This window comes from Coenobita brevimanus, chromosome 8, assembly GCF_032717465.1.
Source record: "Coenobita brevimanus isolate Jiangsu-jjx chromosome 8, ASM3271746v2, whole genome shotgun sequence".
NCBI lineage: Eukaryota > Metazoa > Arthropoda > Malacostraca > Decapoda > Coenobitidae > Coenobita > Coenobita brevimanus.
The window spans coordinates 38,046,020-38,069,990 of NC_136961.1; positions in this window are offsets into that span (position 1 = coordinate 38,046,020).

Sequence of the window (23,971 nt, forward strand, 5' to 3'; positions counted from 1 at the left end):
GTTGTTACAGCAGAGCATTCAAGATTAGGCCAAGATAGAGTAGAAAGAATCTTCATGTTATATAAGATGATGGATCTAGATCGTGATTCTGGGAGTCCTTTCTATAATTTTCCCAGGCAGCCAGAGGTTATGTTGCTTTTTGTTATGACACACACCTATTAGAAAAATAGTAATAATCAACGGAATCATGAGCATTGATAACCAAGGCAACTTTCCAGTATCTTCTTGCATGAAACCTGGGCCTTCCTTTTGCTGAGTACTAAATCCGCCACTGTACAGCTGAATACAGTGTAAAGTTTATGGCAGAAAACTCGTTCCCTTAATTTTCTGTGTCAAATCCTGTTAGTGTGGTATAAGACCTGACCTGCTGGAGAAAGAAACACCGATATGGGACTTAGTGTGTATTGAAGTTTCGTCTCATGGCTGAGGAAGCCATGAGCCGAAACTGCAATACACACTGAGTCTCACATCAGTCTTTCTCCAATTTGTCAACGAAAAGTGAATGAACATGACCTAACCTGCCAAAGGAGTGCTGAGCCTGGTGATCCGTCGGTCAGGAGGAGGACGGAGGCGCGGGAACACTGTTCTGTGGCTATTAATGTGTTCACTGCCTGCTGCATCACCGTCACACCTTGGTCTGAGTCTGATAAAGGCAATACAGAGCAATGTAAACACACACACACACACACACACACACACACACCGAGGCACCGAGAGGGATCAGACGCACGTCAACAGCACTCTATACTTGGCCAACTTGGCCAGCGGCATTACCTAAATGAGTATCTTTATATGAGTCAAGCTCTATACAAGGTTAGACTAAATGATGTTCTAATATATATATATATATATATATATATATATATATATATATATATATATATATATATATATATATATATATATATATATATATATATATATATATATATATATATATATATATAAAGAAGTTTTAAGTAAGACTTGGTCAAACAAGAAAGTAAACAAGCAGTGCAGGAATGTGCACAATCAGCTGATCGTTGTTTAGTCTACAATCTGCCCCAGGGAATGTAAGTACTATATGCGCTTTTAGTACTACAAAATGACCACATACTTTAGTAAAGCAAATTTGGAAAAGAAAAGGGATAAAGGTAGAAAGCAGGATGATGATTTCTACCAAGAACTGGTTGAAATGGAGACTCACAACAAACTGGTTGAAAGAGTACATTGGTTGGAGACGGCTTTTCAGAATGAGATTGATGAAATTAAGAAACAGATCCACTTGCAAAAGGAAGAAATAGAAAAATTAGGAAAGGAAGTCAACAAGAAAGAAACAACCATAAATGAACTAACAGTTGAAGTGGGTACACTTAGGAGGAAAATTAGTGAAATGGTAAGTACAGTAGTCAACCACGAGAGTATTATGGAAGAGTTCAAAAATGATACAGAGACAAATAGGCAAGTATGCAGTCTGATAGATCAGAGCAGTGATATTGAGGAGAAGATAACACAGGTGAATGAAGCTGTGCAAAGCTACAAAAATGATGTGGAAACCACTTACGCAGAAATGGTGAAAGTAAAGAAAGACTTGGAAATAAGGGTGGAAGAAAAAAGCATTAAAAAGGAAGTGAAAAGAATAATCCAAAACAATCCTAAGTTAGTCAGAGATTCAGTAGATATTAACAAATCTATAGTATTCACTGGTATAGAAGAGGAAGAAGTAAAAAACAAGATCTCAAGAGACAAAAAGGAGATGGCAAATGTAATGGGCATATTGAAAGAAGTATCAGAGGAAATCTGTAGTAAAGACATAGAGGAACACAAAAGGTTAGGGAAATACGAGAAATGCAAGTCAAGACCCCTAAAGGTAACCTTCCAGAGTGTAAACACCGTGGAGGAGATACTAAAAAATGCAAAGAACCTTATGGAACAAGAGGAGTTAAAAAATGTATGGATAAAAATATGCCTAACACAAGAGGAACTGGAATTACTGAAAGAGAAGAGGGAGGAAGCAAAAACAAAAAATGAGGGAAGATCAGAAGAGGAGAAGAATACCTTTTTTTTTTTTTTACAAAGTAATTGGATTGCAGGTACGAAAGTGGTACATAAACAAGAGGGAATAAAAAGGAGGAAGGTAGTAGAACCAAATCATGATAAGTATATAAACAAGATGATTAAGTTGATGTACTCAAATGTGGATAGAATGGTATCTAAATTATTAGAGATGAATAATTATGTCAGAGAAAATGAACCACATATAATATGCCTAACGGAAACAAAATTAACACCAAGGATATCAAATGACATCCTAAACTTAGAGGAATATAATATATGGAGAATAGATAGGAACTTAAAAAAAGGAGGAGGAATTATAATATTAACTAAGAAAAATCTAAAATCAAAGAAATAGAATTAGATATACCCTCACAAGTAAAACTGATTGCAGTAGAGATAAATACATATGAAGGGAAAGTAATTGTAGCCAATTTGTACGTGCCACCAAGATCAAACACATGGGAAGGAGACGAATATGAGGAACTGGCGGAAAGTACAATTCAGAGTTTAAGAGCATTATTACATAAAATGGAAGAGAAATCGAAAAGAATTATACTAACAGGAGATTTTAATATAAATAAAAATTGGAATACTCTAGATATAATAAGCCAAGAAAGCTGTTGGGACCAAAAGCTCCTGGATCTTGTGAAAGAGTTTTTCCTAACGCAACATGTAAGTTAAAGCACCAGAAAAAGAGGACTCGATGTGCCCTCAATGCTAGATCTCATATTTACTAGGCAAGAAAACGATGTTGACAATTTAATATATCACCCTCCATTTGGCAAAAGCGACCATGCAGTACTACAGTTTCAGGATTGCATATGACATAGATAACAGCAATGAAAGTTACAAAAAGAGCTTAAACTATAAAAAGGGAAAGTATCATGACCTAAAGAAGTACTTCTTAGAAAATGCTTGGGAAAAGGAGCTTAGAGGACAATATTTATATGCTAGATATGAAAAATTCTGTGAACTTTATGAAACAGGAGTCCAGAAGCACATCCCACAGCACAAGCAGAAAAGAAAATAAAGAAATGGTTCAATACAGAATGTAAAAAATCAAAAGAAAAAAGAGATTTGTTGCGGAATAGATAAAGAAGACACAATAGTGAAAGGGCATATAATAATTACAAACAGGCAAGAAACGATTATACAAGAATAAGGAGGAAAGCCCAAAAACAGTTTGAGGAGGATATCATAAATAAAAGTAGTGATCAACCAAAGCATTTTTACAGCTACATCAGAAGCAAAACCAAAGTAAAAGATAAAATACAATCCATTACGGACGATTGAATTACCTATACACAAGAGAAGGATATTTGTGAAGCACTAAACAAGAATTTCCACTCAGTTTTTACAGAGGAAAAAAATTATGAGAGGGATTATGTGGAACATGCATGCCCACACATACTACCAGATATACAAACATCAGAAAAAGAAATACAAGTGGAGCTAAGTAAATTAGACAAAGGAAAAGCAAATGGTCTTGATGAAATTTCATGTTGGGTGCTACGTGAATATGCAAAAGAGTTAAGTAAACCATTATTTTTAATTTTTAAGAAATCCTTGAGTCAAGGTAAACTACCTGATATTTGGAAGAAAGCAAACTTTGTTCCCTTATTCAAGAAAGGGAATAGACAAAATCCACTTAACTACCGACCAGTATCACTAACCAGTGTTGTAAGCAAGGTATTAGAAAAGCTTATAAGAAAAGCTTGGGTAAATCACCTAGAAGAACACAGTATGATAACAGAAAGACAGTTTGGTTTCAGAAAAGGAAAATCATGTGTTACTAATCTGTTGAGCTACTATGACAGAGTAACAGACACTTTACAGGAAAGAGAAGGATGGGTGGACAGTATCTATTTAGATTTCAAGAAATCATTTGACACAGTACCACACCAGAGACTTTTATGGAAACTGTACCATCAAGGAGGAATTCGAGGCAAACTGTATTGTTGGATGCAAGATTTTCTCATGAAAAGAAAAATGAGAACATTACTAGGGGGAAATTACTCATCATGGAAAGAAGTGACTAGTGGAGTTCCACAGGGCTCATTGCTGGCACCAAGCATGTTTATAGTGCATATAAATGATACAGACAGTAACACTGGAAATGAAAGCTATCTAAATATGTTTGCAGATGATGCAAAAATACAAAGGAGAACTACTAACACAGACTCTTGTAAAGAGCTACAAGAAGAATTAAATAAACTTCATGAATGGAGTAATACATGGCAAATGGAATTCAATGTGGACAAGTGTCATGTAATCAAGTTTGGTAAAAGTGGAAAAAGACCTGATTGGGTTTATGCATTAGGAAATAATACCCTACACACATCAGAAAGAGAGAAGGACCTAGGTGTGATTGTCAATAACAGACTATCTCCGGCTGACCACATCAGTGAGAAGGTACGGAACATGTATATACTGCTTGCCAATATGAGAATAGCCTATACATACATAAATGAAGACATGTTAAGAAAGATAATAACATCATTCATCAGACCAACCCTGGAGTATGCATCAGTAGTCTAGAGTCCTCATCTCAAAAAACACATAGACAAGATTGAAAAAGTTCAAAGGGCCGCTTCAAGATGGGTACCAAGCTTAAGGGATCTAAGCTACGAAGAAAGACTAAGTAAACTGAATCTACCAACACTAGAGGAGAGAAGGAAAGGAGGTGACATGATTATGCTATATAAATGCATATCAGGGAAGGAGAAAATAGACATAAATGATTACTTAACGTATGGGGAAGCATCAGCAAGAGGTCATTGCAAAAAACTGCATAAAAAGAGAGGTGATAAAGACGTAAGGAAATTTAGATTCCCAAATAGAGCAATTGATCAGTGGAATGCACTACCGAATGAAATAGTGTGTGCCAAAACAATTCACAAATTTAAGGATATATACGATAAATATGGTTTAAGACACGGGACAGTACGAGCTTGACTCATTCCTGTAAAGATACAATTAAGTAAGAACAATTAGGTAAGAACACACACGCACACACATTTACAGGGTATCTAACAAATTCCCAGCCTTTTAGAATCTTAATATCCATTTATGAAATCCTACAACCTCCATATTAGGGATGGATATTAGAACTTTTTTTTAGGATCCTGAAGTTTATCACTAACCATTATTTCACTGTTGATCTTTACTGCCGTAGGAGATCTATCTATCTATTCTGCAAGGCTACTAGGTCTCTCACCAGTACCCGGTGGCATTCAACTCTTTCTTCATATAATTCAAAGGTTAGGAAGTCATGGAAAAAAAACATATACTATTGTGGATTTAATATGAACATTACCTGAAATCCATGATATTATCTGAGCACTAAGAAGTAAAAAATTAGCCTAACTCCTTCAACGTTAAGGGTGTCACCTAAGCTCCATAAAGTTGACTGCCGATAGCATGAAAATAAGAAATTTCTTCGTTGTGATGAGATGATAAATTAGTTTGTTGTCAAAGTAGAAACAAGAAATAAAACTGAGGCTGATTTTCTATTGTGAAAAAATTGAATAACAGCCATGTAGTCTCCTAACTTTCAAAACCTATTTAACCCATATGTCTCCCTCAGTCTTGGGTTTATCCCAACTTCTGATTTCCGAATCTCCAGACGACTGTATTCATCTTAGGATACTCTTTTCAAACTGCAGTGACTAGTTATACTGTATCTTTCATTTTCCCTTTCATTTAAAACGGGACTTCTCCAAAGCTACACAAAATCGTATCGATTTACCTAGAACAAAAAAAAAAAAAAAAGTCACCGGCTTGAAGGAATTAAGTGAACAGTGTGCAAGGTACTTACCACAGCAGCCGGGCAGGCGGGCATGTACCATGAGGAAGCACCTAGACAGGCCAAACCACAGTGTCCACACAGCACCACTCATCACCGCTACGTTCACTACAACCACACACTCTTGAAACGTGATCCTAGAAGAAAAGCACACTTTTGCATTCACTTCTAAACATTGTTCCAATGTTTCCAATGTTCATTTCCCTGTGAAAACAAGATACTAAGTTTAAACAGTAAGATATACATCCAATGTTTGTTCATTCCACAGTTCTATTAATACTGAAACTTTTTCGTCGTATAGTAGGTTAAGAAGATAAACAAAAACAATTGTTCTTTGTGTTCATATATTCAGGTACTGCATATTCTTGGGAAGACTGTGGTCGTGGTGAGTGAGGAGGATATGGTAATGAACAGTGAAGGGTAAAGTATCTCACTTCTGATGTATGCAGATGATGCTGTATGGCATGCCAATATTGAACGGGATATGTGTACACTGGCGTGAAGATTTGTAGGTGTCTATGAGAGTTGTGATTTAAATGCAAATGTAGACAGATGCAGTGATTGTTCTTGCAAGAGAAGGTAACTTTCAGTGTAAAATATTGATAAAAAAACTTGAGACTTGAATTTGTGTGGGAGATAAGTATTTTGGTGTTGTAAGAAAAAAAAGAAAGGTAATTGTGCTCAGGATGTCAAAAGTAAAACAACAAAGGGAAAGTAGATGGATGGTGTTACGATGGCCTTCACTGTAACAGAAGGCTGATTGTGAAGAGGCTTCGAGATAGCTGCATGAAGGTGTGCCAGAGAACCTTGTAACTCGTGAATGTGGGGCTTTGAAATGGCGTGAGGACGAAAAGTCAAGGGTAAGAATAGTGGTTGTCGGATTATTTAGGAATGTGTGGAGTGCATACAATAAATGGAAAGTAAACTATTGTTATTCAAGAAGAATGTGGAGTAAAAATTCTCCTGATAAGTGGTTTGAAGAAGGTGCTCTTATATGATCTTGTGATGTAATGAATGTAGGTAGAGTGGTTGTTTTGGGTTCTATGGTCCCAGGCTCATCTGAACGTGAACTCGGTGGATTGCAGGCTAAATTCTCTGTTCTCCTGCAGTCCACCATCCTCCTTTCAGGGCAACGTGAGGAAATTTGGGGACGATTGTGCATCCAACCAGCAGAGCTGCCCGGTTGCAGTTTCTTTGTTCTGAGTATAAATTGCTCAATCACTCGTACTGGCATCGCTGGATCGAGTGCCTCGAGAAAAGACTTGGCAACGTCGTACCTTCATCATCCCCCCTAACAAAATAAGGTATTATGGTAGGTCAGCGTTAGGTTAAGCCTCAGTTGGTTAAGTATAGGTTGGTTTTGTGTAAAAATACGGCTTTTCTGATAACTTTTTGGTTTGATTAGCAGAACTGTTTCATCTATATCCTAGTGAAGGTGCGACACTGCCGAATAATTTCTCATTGAACTTTCTCCGACATTGCCAATATAGATCGATGACTAAGTATACCCGAACAAAACAAAAAAGCTAGAGGCTTCCCAAGCGGAAGAATCACACCAACTGCGAGCCAAAAAAAATTTAGCGCGGCTCGGAAAATGATCTTGATCTTGACCTACTTTTACCAATTTCCAACTCGAAGGAGACTTTTATCCTTACTGCAGACCTGTAAATTTTTGTGATTATATCTTGAGCAGTTGCGAAGTTATCGCGGTAATAGACAAACAGACCTTGACCTACTCTCATCAATTTAGAACTCGTAGGAGACTTTCACCCCTACTACACACCTATAAAATTTTGTGGTGATATATTGAGCAATTCCGAAGTTATTGTGCTAACAGACATACAGACACACAGACAAACTGAAAACAATACTCTTATTAGATTTTCATCCCTACTACACACGTGTATAATTATGGGATGATATCCTGAGCATTGTGAAGTTATTGTGGTAACAGACACAAAGACCTTGACCTACTTTCACCAATTTCGAAATCGTGATCGATTCTTTCCCTACTACACACCTGTAAAAGTTTGTGAAAACATCTTGAGCGGTTGAGAAGTTATCATGGTAACAGACACACAGGCACACACACAGACAGACAAAATGAAAACGATACAAGCTTCGCTATTGCAGCTGGTAAAAAAAAAAAAAAATCACACTGGGCGTGCTCAGTTATTTCGGTACCAATATGTTGGGACATCATTGTCCACTATTAGATACAATGGGAAACTAGAGGCCCCTCCAATGGGGGAATCACACCAGCCTCGAGCCGATACATATCTAATGCGGCACGGACTTTCACCAATTTAGATCTCTTAGGAGATTTTCATCTTTACGACACACCTGTAAAATTTTGTGATGATATGTTGGGTGGTTGCAAAGTTATCATGCTAATAGACACACAGACAGACACACAAACTGAAAACAATAAAACAATACTCGTAGGAGATTTTCATCCCTACTACACACTTGTAAAACTTTGTGATGTTATCTTGAACAGTTACGAAGTTATCGTGGAAACAGACAGACCTTGACTCACTTTCCCCAGTTTCGAACTTGTGATTTTTTTTTCCTCTACTGCCCACCCGTAAAATTTTTTGATGATATCTTAAATGGTCCTAACAGATGCGCGCGCGCGCGCGCACGCACACACACACACACACACACACACACACACACACACACACACACACACACACACACACACACACACACACACACACACACACACACACAAAGGACGCAGCTAAAAAACAGGATGATGAACTTCTACCCAGAACTGTTTTTTATTTTAAATGCAAGGAAGAAGGAACCAAAGGCTAGGAGCCTGCAAACCGTTCCTTCCAAGAAAAAAAAATACAGAAGAGAGCCAGGATTCCGGGGGCTTGAATGATGAGTGAATGGAAGCGTGACCCTTTGGATTGGGCAAATTTGGGCTGTCTGGACATTGCTACTCCTCACCCTGCCCTAGGGTGGGAAAGGAGGTCCGGATGACGATGATGATGATGATGATGATGGCTAAAGAGATCCAAATTCAAGATCCATTCATATCGAGATGCCTTGACACACTATGTTTGAAAGACCAGAGATCATAGGAAGTGTGACATGCAGATAGAGGGAGACAGTTCCAGAGTTGACCTGCTGCATAAATGAAGGACTGGGAGTACCGGCTAACTCCTGCATTAGAGTTGAACAGAATAGGGATGAGAGCTTGTTACTAGACAGGTGTTATGCTCCCGTTGTAGAGGTGGAGGGATGCAAGCAGACAGTTCAGAGGAGCAGTGACCATGGAAGTAGTGAGAGAAAAGAGATAAAGATGCAACAGTAAAGAGATAAAGATGAGCCAGTAAGAGGAGGAGAGTTAATGAGACGAAAAACCTTTGACTTCACCCTATCGAGAAGAACTGTATGTGGGTAGCCTCCCAACACATGAGAGTTGTACTCTGCACAGGGACGAATAAAACCCGTGCATAAATTATACAACTGTGCAGGGGTAAAGAAGGTATGGAGTCGGCTTAGCACACCTAATCTCTTGGAAGCAGATTTTACAAGAGATGTAATATGATCTTTCCAAGATAAGTCCCGAGTGAATGAAACCTCATGCATCTTCAAGGACGATGCAGGCTTGAGCTGCATATTATTAAACTTTAGTGCAGGGATTCTTAACCAGGGGTCATGGACCCCTTGGGGGTCCATGGATGGGCTACAATTTAGCGATATTGCGTGATGCCGTTTGGCATCATTAGCTCCCCCCCCAAAAAAAAAAAAAGAAGAGTCTTGAATTCTGGTGTTCGTTGACACAAGCCTACCCTCGTCTGGCAGTGTGAGCTATGGGTGCTCTGATTAAGTTTGCAACTACATACTTTTGTGAGTCAGGGTTTTCAGCTCCTGTTTCTATCAAAACGAAAAGTCGAAATCAACTGGATGTCAGCGATGACATAAGTGTTTCCTTGTCAAAGATCACTCCACAATTTCATCTTCTTGTTCAAGCAAAACAACAACAACCCTCTCGTTGAAATGAACTTTTGAGCAGAATTAAAGTTGTGTTTTGTTTAATTTGCACAAGTTGGATGTATCTCATTTTTTTCATCAAGTGGCCATTAGTGTTTGCATGAAAATTAGTAAGAAAATAATTCTTTGTAAAGACTGCTTTATACTTTGTGCACATCATACATTGCATGAGGCAGTTTTCAATAAAATAAAGTACGTTCATTGCATGCAGAATGCTGTGTTTATGTGCTTATGTGCATTTTTGTAGGGAAGGGGTGCATAGCTTTCACCAGATTCTCAAAGGGGTCCGTGACTCATAAAAGGTTAAGAACCACTGCTTTAGTGGGTACTCCTGTGGAAGATTTTGTCGGGTTGATAGGTATAAGAAGAAAAGTCGACTGTGGCACTTTGGAGCTGCGAACTGGGAGGCTCTCAGGCGGTACTTCTTTGATTTTCCCTGGAATGATTATTGCTTCTGTGGCCGGGAGCCATCTGAATGTGACTTGCGCATTAGTGAGGCTATTCTCTCAGACATGGAAGCATACATTCTTTTCTCATATCCTTTAACTAATGCAAGAAAGCCTTGGTTAAATCACGCTTGTTCTAATGCTGTCTGCAACAGGAAGAGGGTCTATAAAAGGTAAGAGAGCCAACCCACCCCCGAATCTCACCTTTTTTATGTTTCTGCCCGGAATCGTGCCAAGCCTGTTCTTCGCTCTGCTAAAAATAATTTCATCTGTCCTAAATGCTCTCGACTCTCCAACTCGAATTCTTCCCATTCCTTCTGGCACCTTGCCAAAAACCTTTCTAACAACTTTACTTCATCAATATTCCCTCCTCTTTTCTACTCTGATGGCTCTGTAGCTATTTCATCTACTGATAAAGCAGCTATCTTCACTCAAATTTTCTCTTCCATTTCCACCTTAGACGATTACACTGCTGTTCCCATTTCACTTCCTCCCTCTGACTTCCTCATGGCTGACGATAAAAATTCTTCAGGTGATGTATTTTCTGCCATCACTGGCCTCAATACTAACAAGGCATATGGACCAGATGGGGACCCTCCTCTTGTCCTCAAGAACTGTGCTTCTGTGCTTAAACCCTGCCTAGGTAAACTCTTTCCCCTTGGTCTTTCAACTTGTACCTTTCCTTCTTCCTGGAAGTTTGCTGTCATTCAGCCAGTCCCAATGATGGGTGACTATTCCCAATCCTCTAACTATCGTGCAATTGCTTTATCATCCTGTGTCTCAAAATTTTTCGAATCTATTCTTATCAGAATAATATTAAAGCATCTTTCCTTTCACAACCTTCTTTCTGATCATCAATGTGGGTTCTGTCAGGGACGCTCCGCTGGCGATCTTCTTGCCTACCTTTCAGACTCCTGGTCAACCTCCTTTCAGGACTTTGGCGAAAGCTTTGTCATCGTACTTGACATCTTAAAGATTTTCGATCAAGTCTGCCATAAATCTTTAATTTCCAAACTGCCCCTTTACGGTTTTTATGCTTCTATTTGTGCCTTCAACTACAGTTTCCTTTCTGGTCGTTTTATAGCTGCTGTTGTAGAAGGCCATCTTTCTTCTCCCAGATCTCAGTAGAGAGTTGGCCTGCAGTCCTGACGGACCCGGGTTCAAATCCCGCTGAGGCAGGGAACAGTTTAAGGATTTGAATGTCATAAAATCAGACTTTACTGATCTACCGGACGACCCGCAGACATGTCGTAAAAATACCCCCGCTAATACCAATACATCAGTCCTATATGAGACAGCCCTAGCATGTATTCAGTATGGACGATGGGTGTTAGCGCCGAAGTGGTGACATGTAGAGGTGTGCGGTACGTAGGAGAACTACTGGGCCTTGAAATCAGGCTGTGAAGCCTATGCCCAGAGTCGGTCACATAAAAAAAAAAAAAAAAAAAGGTCAATCAACACTGGTGTTCCTCAGGGTTCTGTCTGTCACCAACTCTCTTCCTTTTATTTATCAATGATCTTCTCATCTTTACATCTAACCCTATCCACTCGTATGCTGATGATTTCACACTTCACCTTTCCATTCGGTTCCCTCAACGTCCATCCCAGCAGTTACTTCAACAAACAAGGGATGAGGCTATGGCATTCCTAATGTCTGACTTGGTTCGTATCTCTGACTGGGGAAAAAATAATTTTGTTGTTTTTAATGCATCAAAGACTCAGTTTTTGCACCTATCAACCTGACAAAATCTTCCACAGGTATACCCACTAACGTTTAATGATATCCAGCTCAAGCCTGCATCATCCTTGAACATGCTTGGGGTTTCATTCACTCGGGATTTATCTTGGAAAGATCATATTACATCTCTTGTACAATCAGCTTCCAAGAGATTGGGTATGCTAAGCCAACTCCGTACCTTCTTGACCCCTGCACAGTTGTTGACTATATACACGGGTTTTATTCGCCCCTGTGTAGAGTACAACTCTCATGTGTGGGAAGGCTCCCCACTAACTGCTTTTCTCAATAGGACGGAGTCAAAGGCTTTTCGTATCATTAACTCTTCTCCTCTTACTGGCTCCCTTCAACTTTTGTCTCTTCGCCGCACTGTTGCCTCTTTATATCTTTTCTATCGCTACTTCCATGGTCACTGCTCCTCTGAACTGTCTGCTTGCATCCCTCCACGTAGCACCCGTCTAGCAACAAACTCTCATCCCTTTTCTGTCCAACTCTCTAATGCAAGAGTTAACTGTTACTCCCAGTCCTTCGTTTATGCAACAGGTCATCTCTGGAACTGTCCCCCTGTCTGTGTTTCCTACTTCCTATGATCTCCAGTCTTTCAAACACAGTGTGTCCAGGCTTCTCGAAATTAACAGATCATGAATTTGGCTCACTTTTGTTTTGTTTTTGTTTTTTTCTTGGAAGGAAATTTTTGCGGGCTCCTAGCCTTTGGTTCCTTCTTTATCACATAAAAAAAAATAACTGAGTCTTTGATGCATTAAAAACAAGATTATTTTTACCCTAGTCAGAGATACGAGGCAAATCAAACATTAGGTGTGCCATAGCCTCATCCCTTATTTGTTGAAGTAACTGCTGAGATGGACGTTGCAGAAACCGAATGGAAAGATGAAGGTTGGAATCATCAGCAAACGAGTGGATAGGGTTAGATGTACAGGTTAGAAGGTCATTGATGAATAAAAGGAAGAGAGTTGGTGATAGGACAGAGCCCTGAGGAACACCACTGTTGATAGCTCTACTGTACGAGAAGAACGATGGCCGTCTACAACAGCGGCTATAGAACGACCTGGTAGGAAGCTATAGATGAAGGCACAGATAGAAGGATAGAAACTGTATGAGGGCAGTTTGAAAATTATAGATTTAAGGCAGACTTGATCGAAAACCTTTGAGATGGTAGCATAATAAATTGGTACAGAAAGTTAATAAACTGGAGAAAAGTTTTCAAAGTGATATAGATGAAATTAAGAAGCAATTACGCATGCAGAAGGAAGAAAATGATAAATAAGTGAAGTAATTAATAAAAAAAAAAAAAGACGCAACAATACATGAGCTGTCAGTCGAGGAAGGTCCACATTGAAGGACGATTAGTGAAATGGCAAGTACAGTTGTGAACCATGAGAGTATTATGGAGAAGTTCAGAAATGATGCAGAGACAATTAGGGAAGGAAACAGTCTGTTACATCAAAGCAGTGATAGAAGAGAAGATAACCCAGGTGAACGAAGCAAGGAGAATAAAGTGGAAACTACGTATGCTGAAATGAAAGTAAGGAAAGACAGAAACAAAAGCCGGAGAAAAAAAAAGATAATAGAAAGGAAATGAAATAAATCATTAAAAATAACCTAAAACTGGAAAGATTCAGCAGTTATCAACAAATCTATACCAATCACAGGTATAGATGAAGAAGAAATAAGAAACTAAATTCTGAGAGACAAAAAGGAGATGGCAAATATAATGAACATACTGAAGGAAGTATCAGAATAAATCACTGATATCAATGATAAAGACAGAGAGGAACACAAAAGGCTAGGGGAATTTGGGAGAAGTAAGTCAAGGCCACTGAAAGTAACCTTCGAGAGTGTGAACACTGTGGAGCAGATACTAAATATGCAAACTCATGGAAAAAGAGGAATTTAAAAAAATATATGGTTAAAAGAATGCCTAACTAAAGAGGAATTGGGGATACTGAAAGTGAAGAGGGAGGAAGCAAACAAAGAACAAGGAAAGATCAGAGGAAGAGTGATTTTTTTTTTCAAAATAACTGGATTTCAGGTATGAAAGTGGTACATAACCAACAGAGAGTAAAAAGAAGGAATGTAATAGACTCAAGCTATAGCAGGTATGTAAAAAAGATGATTAAGTTTTAGATTGAATGGTGTCTAAACTATTAGAGATGAAAGACTATACCAAAGAAAAGAATCACATTATTTGCCTAACTGAAACAAAATTAACCCAAAGATATCAAACGATACTCTAAACTTAGAGGAATACAATACATGGAGAAGAAACTGAAATTTAAGAAAGGGTGGTGGAATTATAATCGTAACAAAGAAAAATCTACAGGTCAAAGAAATGGACCTAGATATACCCTCACTAGTAGAAATTATTGCATTAGAGAGTAACACATCTAAAGGGGAAGTGATTGTAGCAAATTTATACATTCCAACCAAAACAAACACTTGGGAAAGAGACGAATATGAAGACCTGGCAGAAAGTTCAATTCAGAGTTTAAGAACATTACCACACGGAATGGAAGAGGAATCTAAAACAATGATATTAACTGGAGTTTTCAATACAAATATTAATGGGAATACTCTTGATGTAAGAAGCCATGAAAGCTGTTGGGATGAAAAGCTGCTGGATCTTGTGCAGGAGTTTTTCCAAACACAGCATGTAAAGGGAAACACCGAAAAAAAAAGGACTTGATGATCCATCAGTACTAGATCTCATATTTACTAGGCAAGAAAATATACTGACAGTATAATGTATCACCCTCCATTCGTCAAAAGCTACCATGCAGTATTAAATTGCAACTCCAGGATTGCATATGACATAGTTACAAGGAATGAGAGTTACAAAATGAGTCTAAACTACAAAAAGGGCAACTACCATGACCTAAAGAAGTACTTCTTATAAACAGGTTGGGAAAAGAGCTTAAAGGAAAAGATTTAAATGTTATATATAGAAATTTCTGTGATTTTTATGAAATAGGGTTCTAAAATTACAATCATCAGCACAAAGAAACAGAAACGAAAATAAGAAAATGGTTTAATACAGAATGTAAAAAATCAGAAGTATAAAGAGACTTGCTGTGGAATAGATACAGAAGACACAGTAATGAATGGGCATATAACAACTATAAACTGGCAAGAAATTATTATACTAGGATAAGGGGGAAACCCAAAGACAGTTTGAGGAAGACGTTATAAATAAAAGTAGTGATCCACCTAAGCTATTTTACAGCTACATCAAAAGCAAAAGCAAAGTTAAAGATAAAATACAGTCCATTACGGACTAGGCGATCATCAATACACAAGATAAAGATGTTTGTGACGCATTAAATAAACATTTCTCATCAGTTTCTAAAGAATAAAATAATTTTGAAAGAGATGATATGGAACATGCAAGCCGACACATATTACTAGATATACAAATATCAGAAAAAGAAGTACAAGAAGGGTTAGGTAAATTAGACAAAAAAAAAAATGCATATGGTCCTGAAAAAATTTCAGGTTGGGTGCTGCATGAATGTGCAGAAGAGTTAAGTAGACCAATATATTTAATATTAAAAGAATCCTTAAGTCAAGGTAAAGTACCCGATATTTGGAAGAAAGCAAACGTTGTTCCCCTGTTCAGGAAAGGGAATGGACAGAATCCACTCAACCACTGACCAGTATCACTGACCTGTCTTGTCAGTAAGACACTAGAAAAGGTAACAAGAAAATTTTGGCTAAGCCATCTAGAAGAACACAGTATGATAACAAAAAGGTAGTTCGGTTTTAAAAAGGGAAAATCATGTGTTACTAATCTATTAAGCTACTCTGATAAAACTTTAGAAACATTACAGAAAAGAGAAGGATGGGTGGACAGTATCTGTTTAGATTTCAAGAATGCTTTTGACAAAGTACTGCATCAAAGACATTTATGGAAACGTACCATCAAGGAGGAATCCAAGGCAACCTGCACCTTTGGGGCAGGATTTTCTCAGAAAAAGGAATTGAGAACAGTACAAAGGGGAAATTACTCATCATGGAGGGAAGTGAATAGCGGAGTTCCACAGGACTCAGTGTTGGCACCAGTTATGTTTTCAGTATATGTAAATGACATATACTCGTACAATAGCACTGGAAATGTGTTTGCTGATGATGCAAAAATACAAAGAAAAATTACTAACAGATTCTTGCAGAGAACTATCTATCTATCTATTGCCAGACGCCTCAATCCCGTTTGGGGTGGCCACAAACAAATCGCCTCCAAGTCGCCCTGTCCCCCGCCATTTCACTGCCCTGCTCCCAACTCACACCCCCCTCTCTCATATACCTCTCCACCCCATCCCTCCATCTCATCCTCGGCCTCCCCCTCCCTCTTCCTCCCTCCACCTCACTCACATACACTCTCTTCGTCAGTCTTTCACCCTCCATCCTCTCCACATGGCCAAACCACCTCAGTGTGTTCCTCATAACGCTTCCTATCACAACCACATCCACCCCACAATGCTCCTTTATATCCTCATTCGTCAGCCTGTCTCTCCACGTGACTCCACAGGCTCCTCTTAAATAACTCATTTCCACTGCTCTCACTCTTGACTTGTGTCCTTCCAACAATGTCCAAGCTTCACTTCCATACGTTAGAGTTGGTATCACAATACTGTCATGTAGTAACTTTTTCACTTCCATGTTCACTTCCCTGTTTCTTATCACTGCTTTTAAAGAACCAACAACCTTTCTTCCCTGCTGTACCCTTTCAAGCACTTCACCCTCCAAACCTCCATCCTTACTCATCACACTACCCAAGTACTTAAACGTACTCACATTTTCCAATTCCTCACCATCCAACCTCGCTGTACATTCACTAATTTCACCTCTCTCAAAGACCATCACTTTACTCTTCCCTACGTTCACCTTTTGGTTCCGTTTCTTACACACTCTCTCAAACTCATCCACTAAGCCTTGCAGCTCCCCTTCGTCTTCACTCAACAACACAGTATCATCTGCAAACAACAGTACAGGGAGTTTCCAAACACTATCCTCTCTCAACAGGGCCACTCCAACATCCACTGCCCTACCTTGTACCTCTTTTATTACCCCATCCATGTACAGATTGAACAACCATGGAGACATGACACATCCCTGTTTCAAACCAACTTTCAAAGAGAAAAATTCACTTAGTTCACCATCCACACGCACTGCAGCCTTCGCACCATCGTACATACTCTTCACAGCATTCAACAACTTCCCATCTACTCCATATATTCTTAACACTTTCCACAATCCTTGTCTATCCACCCTGTCATATGCTTTCTCCAAATCTATAAGAAGAATTAAATAAGCCTCATGAATGGAGCAATAAATGGCAAATGGAATTTAGTGTGGACAAGTGTCATGTAATTAAGTTTGGTAAAAGTGCAAAAAGACCAGATTGGGATTATACGTTAGGAAGTTTAACCCTACACATATCAGAAAGAGATAAGGACCTATGAATGATTATCAATAACAGGCTATTTCTGGCTGACCACATCAGTGAGAAGGAATGTAACATGTAACACTGCTTGCAAATATGAGAATAGCATTCACATATATGAATGAAGACATGCTGAGAATGATAATAACATCATTCATCAGATGAACCCTGGAGTAGGCATCAGTAGTTTGGAATCCTCATCTTAAAAAAGACATAGATAAGATTGAAGAAGTACAAACTGCAGCTACTAGATGAGTACCAAGCTTAGGGAACCTAAGCTACGAAGAAAGACTAGAAAAACTGAATCTACCAACACTACAGGAGACAAGGAGAAGATGAGACATGATTATGCTATATAAATGCGTTTCAGGGAAAGAGAAAATAAACATAAATGAATATATATCCTATGGAGAAGCATCAGCGAGAGGATACTGCAAAAACTATATAACAAGAGAGGTGATTAAGACGTGAGGAAAGTCAGTTTCCCAAATAAGGTAATTGATCAGTGGAATCCACTACAGAATGAAATAGTGTATGCCAAAACAATACATTAATTTAAAGATAAAGTATGATAAAAATGGTTTAATACACGAGATAATACGAGCTTATCTCATTCCTTTAAAGATACAATTAGGTACGGTAAGAACAATTAGATAAAGTAAGAACACACACACACACACACTGACACACACACACACACACACACACACACACACACACACACACACACACACACACACACACACACACACACACACACACACACACACACACACACACACACACACACACACACACACACACACAAACTGAAAACAATACCAACTTCGCTATTGCAGCTGAGAAAAATGGTAGCCTATATTTCAGTGCATTTTAATGATGTGAGGTGCATGATACGTTACAACAAGATCAAGGAGGATGGATGTGATGAATGAGTTTGTAAACGTGAATTATGGAGGTTGATGACACAAGGGAACTGACAGTGGATCCAGTCTGATGGATCAATTCTGTACAGCTGATCATATGACATGAGTCAGCTTTGAGTCACATTTTTACCAGCCGCGATAGCGAAACTGGTATTATTTTCAATTTGTCTGTGTCAGTGTGTGTGTCTGTTCGCACTGTACCTTCGGAACCGTTCAAGATTTAATAACAAAATTTAATAGGTGCATAGTGGGGAGAAAATCGATCACGACTTCGAAATTATTGAAAGTAGGTCAAGGTGTGTATGTCTGTTACCACGAGAACTTCGCAACATCGCAAGATATCATCAAAAAATTTTACAGGTGTGTACTAGGCATGAAACTCTCCTACAAGTACTGTTTTCAGTTTGTCTGTCTGTGTGTCTTTTAGCACGATAACTTCACAACCACTCATGATATCGTCACAAAATGTTACAGGTGTGTAGTAGGGATGAAAATTTCCTGTGAGCTCGAAATTGATGAAAGTAGGTCAAGATCTGTGTATCTGTTACCCCGATAACTTTGCAACCACTCAAGATATCATCATAAAATTTTGCTGGTATATAGTAGGGATGAAAATATCCTACGAGTTGGAAACTGGTAAAAGTAGGTCAAGGTCACGGTCGTATTCCGAGCCGCGTTAGATATTTATCGGCTAGCAACTGGTGTGATTCCTCCTTTGGGGGGTCCTCTAGTATTACTATTATAAACAACAGATTCCCACTAGGTTACATGCACTGTGAGACGCATCTGTAATAAAAATTACTGATAGATTCCTACATACATACATACATGCTAACATACATGCAAACATACATACATATATATACTAGTATAACGCCTTTGTCTGCGAGTAACAAATGAGACCATTGAAATGTCGCCTTATGCTCCGAGGATGCCTAGAGTATATTGATGACTATCTACAGTACCTACCAAGTTTCATGCATTTACGACATACTGTCTGGCCTGTGGCCCTTTGAAGATTTTTGACATGCTGCACTTGTCGCATGTCACGTCCCACTTGCACCGCAAGGGTCTGATGAAACTAACCAAAAACAAGTCTTAAAGAATGAGGCTGTCGTAAGGTGCATACCACGCAGTGATCGGCCCTGTTATTGACGAGATTTAAGCTTCTCAATAGCATTACAGTTGGGCCGGGTTGAGCCGTACCGAGTTGAGCCGGGCCGGATTTGGCCTTTCATATGTGAGAAAATACCGCCGCTACCTAACAAGAGAATATATATATATATATATATATATATATATATATATATATATATATATATATATATATATATATATATATATATATATATATTGTTAAATGTAGAGGAGGAAAGGGAGGCTTAGACCGTGGCAGATGGAATGGTGCAAGGAATAAATGTGTTCGGAGAGTTGAATGATTTTTTAATCACGGTGGAGGAAGTGCACGAGACAGTAAAGGAGATGAAAACAGGGAAAGCTGCAGGTATGGATGGGTGTGTTGTGGAATGCCTGAAAGGTGGTGGAGCGACTATTGTTGACTGGTTAGTAAGATTGATGAATGTGCTTTGTGAAAGGTATGGTCCCAATTGACTGGGCAAGTGCTTGTGTAGTCCCATTGTATGAAGATAAGGGTGATAAGTATGAATGTAATAGCTTTAGGGGTATAAGTCTATTGAGTGTTGTAGGTAAGGTGTATGGGAGAGTGTTAATTGAGTTAGAGAGGGTACAGAGGGAATGATTGGTGATGCGCAGTGTGGCTTTATGAGTGGGAGGGGATGCGTGGACCAGGCATTTTCTGTGAGACAGGTATGTGAAAAGTATTTAGTGGAAGGTAAAGATGTGTAGCGGGCGTTCATGGATTTAGAGAAAGCGTATGATAGAACTGATAGGGAGGCTTGGTGGACAGTTTTCAGATGGTATGGACTTGATGGTAGGTTACTAAAAGGAGTGAAAAGCTTTTATGTAAATAGTAGAGCGGGTGTAAGAGTGGGAAATACTGTGAGTGATTGGTTTCCCGTGAGTGTGGGGCTGCGGCAGAGATGTGTGATGTCGCCTTGGTTGTTTAATATTAATATGGATGGTGTTGTAAGGGAGGTGAATCCAAGAGTGTTAGGTAGAGGTCTGACTGGTGAATGTTGATGGTAGAGAGTAGAATCTGAAGGATCTGCTGTTTTCAGATGATACTGCACTGGTGGCTGAATCAGATGGGAGATTGAGACAGTTGGTAGAGAAGTTTGGAAGGGTGTGTGAAAGGAGGAAATTGAAAGTAAATGAGAATAAAAGTAAAGTGATGAAGTGGACGAGGTTGGTAGATGGTAGGGGGATGAATATAGTTTTGAATGGTGAGTTGCTTGAGGAGGTAGAGGGTTTTAAGTATTTAGGATCACATGTTGCTGTGGATGGAAGAATAGATGCAAAAGTGAAGTTTAGAATGAATGAAGTAGGAAAGATGCTGGGAGGAAAGAAAAAAGTGTTTAGATGTCTTTCGCTTAGAATAGATCTAAAGAGAAAGCTATATGAGAGTGCTGTTGTACCGACTGCGTTATATGGGCTGAAACATGGAATATGAGTGTACGAGTAGTAGAGAGGAAAAGTTTGGATGTAATGGAGATGAGGTGTCTGAGGAGTATATGTAGAGTGATGCGTATGGATCAAGTGAGAAATAATGAAGTGCAAGGGAGAACTGGAACTGTTCGGAGATGGTTGATCGACTTGAACAGTGGGTGTCAAGATGGTTTGGGCATATGGAGGGAATGGATAATGAGCGATTAGTGAAAAAGATAACTAGATCTTATGTGAGAAGTGTAAGGCTGAAAGGAAGACCATGAATAGGATGGATGCACAGAGTGAAGAGAGCAATGGATGCGAGAGGGATGTCTGTTGAGCAAGGAAGAGTGGCTGTGCGTGATAGAAATGAATGGAGAGAAACTGCGAATGAATAAATGATGACGCAGTCCTTAGGGGATATTCTCCCGCATTTTTGTCTGATCAGCTGATCAGTTCTGGTGCAGGTAAGGGGATGGGTCCATTATGATGTGGTAGGGGTAAACCAGCTCTGCATATATGCAAATAAATAACAAAATTACATCGTGAATCATATATATGCTGATATCCACAGAGAAAAAGGAAATGCGAAATAACCAAAGTGCATTCATGTATCCTCATCTCCAGAGGATAGCAAGGTGAAAAAGGTATAATACACCTGTCGTTTTTATACAGAAAGAGGAGGGACGCGAAAATCCCTCGGGAGCTGCTAAGTGCTGACAGCAACCATTGTCCTCAACTTACATCGTTATTCCTAGGTAAATAATTAATGTATCCAGAATTAAAAACATAATAGCATGAAGAGAGAGAATAACTCCAGTAGGCCCGCTGGCTCATGCAGGGCTACTCCTACGAGAGTGCGACTAAGCTAAAGTTTTTTTTTTTTTTTTTTTTTTTTTTTTTTTTTAGGATGAGAGTTGGATTTATAAGAAGTTGTCAAAATTCTACTAACGTTCTTGATAGAGGCACAAACACGAAGAAAAGTTTAACCAATAGTGGAGGAGTACATTCACTCAGGCACCTAAAAGAAAAATAGAAAAGAATGATACAGGAGCGATAGGTGTGTAGTATAGAAAATAGTTATAGTAGCAGAGTAAACAGTTTCCTTGTTATTAACAAAGATAATATAATATAAAATCCCTAAGTAGAGGCATAGTTGCTCGTAATAATCTTAAAGTGTGTTACACAAACAGCAGGAGTTTACTTAATAAAATGGATGAACAGAGGCCTTTAATTTGTACAGAAAAGGCGTTGCCGGTATTAGTGAAACTTGGATGAACACAGACATTCGGGAATTTTTAGCAGAATGTCAGATAAAGGGTTATAATAATTGTAAGTCAATCCGTTTGGGAAGAAAGGGAGTCGGGGTAGGTATTTCTGAAATGGATTCATTAAACCGACAGAAAATTAAACAGGGATATAGAAAGTGTCTGGGTTGAAATTAGCAACAACAGGGAGAAATTAGTCTTAAAAGCGATGTACAGTTCTCCAAAATTAAAGAGAGAAGATAATGACTACCTTTGCGAGGACATTAGGAAATCGTGACAGTCCAGCTCAACAATTATTGTAAAGGATCTTAACCTGCCAATGATAGATTAGAGAAATCAGACATGGGATGCAGAGTCAGAGGAATTTCTAGAAGTAGTACAGGATAATTTCCTCTACCAGTATATTAGGGAGTCCATTAGAGATAATAATATACTAGATCTAGTTATTTTGAAAGAGAAGTCGTCATTAATGATATAAAAGTAGGAGGATGACTCGGTATAGCGATCATGAAGTAATTGAGTTCAATTTATTCTGGGATATCTGTTATACTGAAAGACCATCGACCCTTCCTAATTCTCGTCTAGGAGATTTTGATGGATTAAGAGTGTATCAGAGAACCAAAATCCATGGGTAGGTCACTGGGAAAGCCCAGGTCAGAGATGAGGGACAGTAAATGGTTGGGAGTGTACGTCAGGTCAGTGGAATAGCTCAGGTCATAGCTGGGAGAGAAGGATTTTGGTGGTAGTGTAGTTCAGGTCACGGAGACTAACTGAAGTCCGGTACGAAGTTGCCATTCAGTCAGTGAGGAATGTGATGAAGTTAGTAAATAGAATACGCAGAGGTCAGGATAGATATATCCCTTCAGATGGGTCTAGAACACATAATTCAGAACCGGAATCGTTGAATAACAGATTAAAATCTCTCATAGGCCAAAGGAAATGAATATACAGAAAAATAAAAAGGTGAGAAATATTTACGTATCCGGTACGCGATTATGAACAGGAGTGTGCAGAGGGAGATAAGGAAAGCAAAGTGAGGTTATGAACTTATGATTCTCGCAAATCGAAAGAAAGCCCCCCTGGTCTTTTTTTTTTTTTTTTTTATCAGTAGTACCACATGAAAATTAAAGATAGGATAGGACCTCTTAGAACAGAATCAGGTATCATCACCACTGAAGATCAAGAAATGTGCTCTAAGCTAAATTATTATTTTGTATCAGTATTTACCAAGTAAAATCTAGACCTGAAGCACCAAATATTTATTGTAATAATACAGGTAGTATGCTCAGTAAGGAGGAACTATTGAAAGAGAAAAACAAGTTAAAGCCTCAAAAATCGCCGGGTCCAGACGATATGTATGCAAAAATTGTAAAGGAAACTAAAGAAAAATTATGTTATAACGTTATTTAATCATCCTTTAAGTTATGGGAAATTCCACAGGAGTAGAAGAAAGCAAACGTAGTACCATTTTATTAAAATGGGTGATAAACCAGCAGAGTTGAAGCACCGTCCGACAACTTTAAAAAGAACAGTACAGAAAATGCTAGAGTCAGTTGTAGCAAATAAAATTAGAGAAAACTTAGAAAGATTTAATTTCATAAGTAAAAGTCAGCACAGAATCTTGTCAGGATGATCCTGCCTCACAAACTTATCTTTTTTTTTTTTTTCCGAAGATCAATGAGGCGGTAGATATCGATAAAGCTTAATGTATTATTTGTCA